This window comes from Sinocyclocheilus anshuiensis, unplaced genomic scaffold (assembly GCF_001515605.1).
Source record: "Sinocyclocheilus anshuiensis isolate Anshui unplaced genomic scaffold, SAMN03320099.WGS_v1.1 scaffold85, whole genome shotgun sequence".
In the NCBI taxonomy this organism is placed as follows: Eukaryota; Metazoa; Chordata; class Actinopteri; order Cypriniformes; family Cyprinidae; genus Sinocyclocheilus; species Sinocyclocheilus anshuiensis.
The window spans coordinates 3819260-3826181 of NW_015536800.1; the positions used below are offsets into that span (position 1 = coordinate 3819260).

At 39.2% G+C, this 6922-nt stretch overlaps 1 protein-coding gene across 1 annotated transcript in view; it reads left to right on the top strand.

The window, feature by feature from the left end:
* The window catches only part of LOC107656592 (zeta-sarcoglycan-like), a 269237-nt gene that overhangs the window by 159871 nt on the left and 102444 nt on the right, over nt 1-6922 (top strand). The window lies entirely within an intron of this gene.

A 6922-nucleotide genomic window follows, 5' to 3' on the forward strand; every position in this document is an offset into this window, starting at 1 on the left:
ATATAAATATATATATATATAATCTCAGTCAAACTGACTATATGCATTTGCACAAATTAAAGGAATTGTATGTGTCAGATCAGGTAGAAATAGCCCATAAATTGCACTTTTAACTTGATAGTGTAGGAATGAAAATTTAGCATATACATTTGAAAAGCAATAAGAAAAGTATCACTCATTTTCTTGAGAAAATGTAAAAATAGTCGAAACTTTGCCTGCATTTGTTATCTTCTTGCATTGTCCTAAAGTCTCTTTCTGTTTGTGTGAATGGCCTTACTTGGATATTCAGGTGTAGCTAGCAAGCATGAGGTCACAGAACTTTATTTACCCAGTTGATTTGTCCTTGTTTAACAGCATCTGCTGCACATGCTGTCTATACACAATTACAAAGCATGGGCTGCCTGGATCAGCGGAGTCATGAACCTACTCAAAAATGAACACTCTGTGGCTTGTCTGTCGAAATGGCAAGAAGAAATGAGAGGATTATGTGGTTTTGTGTAAGTGTGTGTGTGTGTGATTTAGGCAGTGATGTGAGAACTGGAAACTACAATAACTGGTGTAAGAACTGAGAACTACAATACCTCTTTGTAGAGTTAGGGTGTGTTTGATAACACACAACAGGCTCATGAAACCTCTTTTTGGCGTGTGTGCTTATGTGTGGTCTTAGGACTGTGAAGCTTATATCTTTCCATTGTGACTTCGAAATGGACTATACCACGCACACAGACTTGTATCTTTAGACTTTCTGTTATTTTAAACAAACTTTGAGTTGTTTGACCTGTATAGTGCCTCTCAGGTGGGTCTTTGCAGTGGCAGATTAACAAACCATTTGGTTCATCTCTAAATGCGTCACCAAAGTTTGGACTGTATTACCACATATAGGACATTTCCACCTTGTTATCAGGACTACGAAAGAGCTGTCTCAGTGACATACTGCATAAAAGTGTCTGTATATATATATATATATATACAGACACATGATACATGACACATGATATTGAAGGGTCGTTCCAAACCGAAGTGCCCAAAACTGGCCACTTCAAAGGGACCTTCGGAATGAAGGATTTCAAAGAGTACAACTGATGGACACTTTGGCCCCCATGATCCTTTGCACTGATTCTTTCCATGATGACGGCACCTCCGTGTGGGCACGGGATGATGACGCATAAGGACACTTCAAGAAACAATTGTTTGGTCCCCTACACCCTTCAACCCTTCAAAGCTCTCACTCCGGGAAAGGGATAGTTCACCCAAAAATGAAACTTCTGTCATCATTTATTCACCCTCATGTCATTCCAAAACTGTGCGACTTTCTGTTTCTCTGAGGAATGCAAATTCATTGTATGGAGAGTTGAAACTATGTACACTACATGTTGCAAACCAATATGTGTATATACTATAGATTCTATTTTATTATGTATTCAGAGCTGTATTTATCTGGTACAATAACAAGGAAGATCTAACTTAGAGACTAATTTAGAGAATTAATTGAACATGTATATAAAACCAATTAAACTATTATATAACTGATTTGGACCCGTTTTGCCCCTGTAGTTCTTCCTGTGTTTCCTTATATGGTCTTTTTCCTGTTCTTGTTTAGTTTGATTGCCTTATGATTCCTTTCACCTGAGTTCCTTATTATCCTGTGTATATTAGTTCCTGTATGTCCCTTAGTTCTTCGTCGGGTCTACTTGTTGAATGTCTTCCTTGTGTTCTGTATCTCCCTGTTGGATTATTAAAGACTCTCGTTTTGTGAAATCTCTGCGTCTCCTCGTTTCCTCGTTCCCTTGCTCCAGCGAATCGTGACAGAAGACCCGACCAAATAAAGTTACCTCCGTGTGTTCCCTCCGTTTTTGTTTCCGTTTTTTCCTCAGTGTTTTTTGTTTCCGTAGTTTCCAAGGATTCCCTCTCCCATCCAGAGTACCTCCTCCTCCTGTTGGAGCAGGGGGAGAGATCGCTCGAGGGCCATACTAGACTGTTCCTGGTCCTCACTGCTCTAACCAGCTACCCGGACGACACGCTCTGTGCGTTCTACGACGGCAGTTTAAACATCTCATGCGGAGCGCTGTCGTCCGAAGATGGTCCTCGAGCGAATTTCACCACCTTTGTGGAGTGGACACTGGCGAGAAATGGATCTCCGTTCCCCGCCTGTTCCCAGGAGAATCCAGTTCCACTCCCAACCCAGTGCCCAGCCCACCATCTCCCCGATGCGCGGAGCGCATGCCCGAGCCCACCGTTGACGGAGAGCCGGAGCCCGCCGCGACCGACGAGCCATCACCGCACAGAGCGACAATACTGAGGATTGCCGTGGAACTGGAGCTGCAAATGACGTCAGTCAAGGTGTGTGAGCCGGCAACAACGCCCGCCACGAGGGAGTAAGCCGCGGATGGTGTGAGCGTGGAGAGGAGCTCCGCCCCCTGCACCACGGCTAGAGTTAGCTGTGTATGGCGCGGTGACTGTGCCACTCCGAAGAGGAGAGGGCTCCCGGTCCTAAGTTCTGAGCCTTCATTTCTAGTCCTCATTACAGCTCATTCTTTGCTTTGCTTTGGTTTGCTCTGCCATTTAGTTGCAGGGTTCAATGGTGTAACATTCTCTATGAATGGCTGTACAAAAAAATGCAGCAGAAAATTTACTTTTCAATTTTGTGTGCAGTTTGCATTAGGCAGACCAGACTGTAGCTACTTCTCAACACTGGTCAGTTCTTTTTTTGTTTTGTGAGTTTGGTTTAAGAGGTAAGAGACCCAGAGAGTATGTGTAGAGAGAAAGCAAGAAAGTGGACCAAAGAACTTTACATCTTTGAACTTTGAGTGAAGCCAAGTAATGTATTTGCTCTCTTTCAGAGGAAGTGCAGAGAGGTTGTCACACAGCCCTCTCGCTTTGTTCCCCTCCATCAGTCTTTTCCTTATTCTCTGTCTCTTTTTGGAATGCATCTGATCTCTCGCTTTGTGTGTATGAGGTTGAAAGGCTGTTTTGAAAGTTGGTGCATTATAAGCAGATAGAGGGAATTCATTTATTTTCTTTCTGCATCGAACTGTTTATGTGTGTGTACAGTATGTGTGTGTGTGCTTGAGCATGATAGCGCTAGGTCATCGTGTGTGATGGTTTGTTTGAATGTGTAGTCTTGTAAACAGAAAATTCTTTTTTTTTTTCAGTCAGTTTTATGTGTTAAAAGTCATACTAACATCAATCATTTCAAATACATTTGGAAATGGATTTTGACCATGCATTTATAACATCCAAGGAATCTTTCCATTGCACAAAAGGTTCTTTACAGTAGAAAAAAGTTCTGCAGATTATTAGAATGTTTTTTCTTCCAAAAAAAAAAAAAAAAAAACTTTTGGGACCTTAATCTTTAAGAGTGTAGTGGCCTTATCTAAGGAGCAGGAGATATCCTTCTCATGATAATTCATGTTTATCAATGCATTGATTTATTCAAACCCTACTAGCTTGAAATTAGTTTGGATTAGTAACTGAGACGATCCATCCAAGCATATCTTTCCTTCATAGCAGTTTTCCCTCATTATTTCTAAACTGAATATTACAGAGCAAGCTGGTTTTGATATAAAGGGCAAGGCAATCATTTATGCATGCTTCCTGTTTGGTCAGCTTATTAAAGTTTTGATGAATAAGCTTCCACATTTGAATGATTGCTTCCTGATTGTGTATTAAGTTTCAATGTCATGGGTTGCAGCAGTAAAAGGACAGAGTTAGTAGTATGCCGGTGTGTTCTCTTATTTCTCTTCTTTTTTGTTCAAATGAAACAAAAGCTGTTGCTGTGAAAATGATTATAATCTTAAGTGTTTCCTTTCTTTTTCTTTTTTTAAATGCACATGAGCTGTTAAATACAATAGAAGCAGAAAAGGTTTAAATTCAAAAACCGCAAAACCTTAGGCAGAGAGAGAGAGAGAGAGATTTAAAATAAAAAGATAAGCAATGAGTTGAACAATGAGAAGAATTCCGAGTCCAAATGCACAGTGGTTGCTGTAGTTATATATTCATCAAATATAAGTGAATATGAAAACATTTGTAAGCATCATAAAGATATGCAAACCAAGGGGTGATGTGGTGTAGTGGTTTCTGAGTGAAACAGATTGGAAATAAAAGAGATTGGTGACATCAGCCAAAAAGGAATATTTTCATTATTCTAGTCTTCAGTTCCACATTATCCTTTATTATTATTTTTTTCTATTTAAGATACTGTCATGCATAGAAAGTTAACAAGATCAGCATTTATTTGAAATGGACATATTTTGTGACATAATAAAGGTTTTTTACTGTCTTTACTGTAATAACTACGTATACATTGACAAATTACTTTTTTTAATTTGCCAAATTGATCAGAAGCACTTCAGTTGCATATACATTCAGTATACATTGAATGTATAGCATTCTTTTTTTTTCCCCCAGTATTTGGTGTATGCAATTTAATGCTGTCACTTTTGTATTCCTGTTGATAGTGTTGGCCTTACAGTCTTAAACAAGTTCTTTCTAGTCTTGAAATCTGATTGGCTGAGAGGAGTGCAATATTATAGTGATAACTCCAACCATTTCACCTTTTGTATCATTCCGCTTGCGGTATTTCATACAGCTAGTGTCACGGCGGATGCCCAGATAATTTTTCTCTAAATAGTTCTATAAATTCTATAAATAATACTGTTTTTGTGTCATGGAATGTAGTTTTACGTTTTTGGAGGTGTGAATGTATTTGTTTAGACTTAAAATATGCTGTTTGTTAATGTCTATTTGAAAATTTGGTTCAACGTTTTCGGAGGTGTGAGCTCCAGGGCGTCAGCGGCCGTTCAGCGCTCATGAATGCACCAAGAGCAGCCTTACCTTGGCCAGATCTTCTGGAATTTGCCACTGGCTCTGATGTCTCTATAGTGGTTAAACATGAGATATAATTTGTTTTGATATGCTGTTTGTTAATGTCTATTTGAAAATTTGGTTCAACGTTTTCGGAGGTGTGAGCTCCAGGGCGTCAGCGGCCGTTCAGCGCTCATGAATGCACCAAGAGCAGCCTTACCTTGGCCAGATCTTCTGGAATTTGCCACTGGCTCTAATGTCTCTATAGTGGTTAAACATGAGATATAATGTGCAGCCTTTGGTCTCATTAATCTATCATATGTTCCAGAGCAAATAGTTTTGGCTGAGGTCAAATTCTCATCACGTTATATTTTATGTAACTTTAATGCTGTATGTCAGAGCGCTGCCTTTGTACTTTTGACTGATTTTATGCAAATTTTATGATGGCTGTTATTGTTGTTTTTTTAGATGTTATTATTCAATAAATAATATTTTATATAATAAATAATAATAATAATAATAATTAATAATATTATTTAGTATTGCGAAACATTGTGTGTGTTTGTGATAGTGATTACATGCATGTTCCGTAATTAGATGGTGACAAGTGACTGTTTTTTTTTTTATGAGTGAGTCAGCAGTAAATATTTTTATATTGAAAGAGACTGAAACAGGGTTGTAAACAAATCAGTTATTTTTAATTTCAACAACAGTTTCCAAGACGCAGCTAACAAATGGAAATCGGAAATCACCCTTAAGAGATGAAAGGATAGTACAACAAAGATATCACTTTCAACAGGTGCAGGTAATCACACTCGCTCAATCTCTCTCTCATTATTGTCATGGGCAAACAAGGCGTGAGACATGCGGATCCATTCGCAAGCTTTATTTAAGGACGTGGTCAACACAGGCGAGGCTCAGACGATGGCAAACAGTACATTGAGAGCAAGACACAAGAATAGTCCAGTGAACGGGTGAGGGGGACAATCTCTGGCGAACAAAGTCCAAATAGGGTAATCCAAAGGGTACTTCCGAAACACAGGTGATGATCCAGGCGAGGGGTAAACAGTATCCAAACAGGGCGAGACAAAGGGGTAATCCGAAATACACAGGCAATGATCAGAACAGAGAAAACAGACAAGGCAAGACTAAGCTAAGACTAGGAAACTCAAAGCAGGCTCCGTAACGTAGCTATCACTGACTAGTGATATGCGCATACAGTACTCGGCAGTGAGAGAGAGGAAGTTCATGGCTTATGTAGGGTGTGTGATTGGTTACAGCTGTGTGCAATCAGTGCAATGGATGATGGGAAATGTAGTCCGTGGTGACGTGTAACAGTCTGTGTAGTGAGAGAGTCGATATGATGGATGAGTGACCTCTGGTGGCGATCGGACGGAAGTCCATGGACAGGATTCGTGACAATTATACTCTACATAGTGAGCTTTAATACAGTAATATATTAAGCTTTCAATTAAGCTACTCAACATTCCTTCATTACTAGTTCTAAAGTGACTTTTTCGAACTAGTAATGGAGGCTTGGGCTCAGCTGTTTAAATGTCAACTTGACATTAGAATCCGTGGCGCAAGGAAGTAATTTGCACAAAAGAGGGGTTTTAAAGACACTCTGTTGTTGTTTCTTATGAATTTACACATTTGTGCCATCGAAATGTTGTATAAACGCAACATCACATTCGTAGCAGTGCAATATGGCTGTACAGGTGCATCTCAATAAATTAGAATGTCGTGGAAAAGTTCATTTATTTCAGTAATTCAACTCAAATTAATACAGTAATATATTAAGCTTTCAATTAAGCTACTCAACATTCCTTCATTACTAGTTCTAAAGTGACTTTTTCGAACTAGTAATGGAGGCTTGGGCTCAGCTGTTTAACTGTCAACTTGACATTAGAATCCGTGGCGCAAGGAAGTAATTTGCACAAAAGAGGGGCTTTAAAGACACTCTGTTGTTGTTTCTTATGAATTTACACATTTGTGCCATCGAAATGTTGTATAAACGCAACATCACATTCGTAGCAGTGCAATATGGCTGTACAGGTGCATCTCAATAAATTAGAATGTCGTGGAAAAGTTCATTTATTTCAGTAATTCAACTCAAATT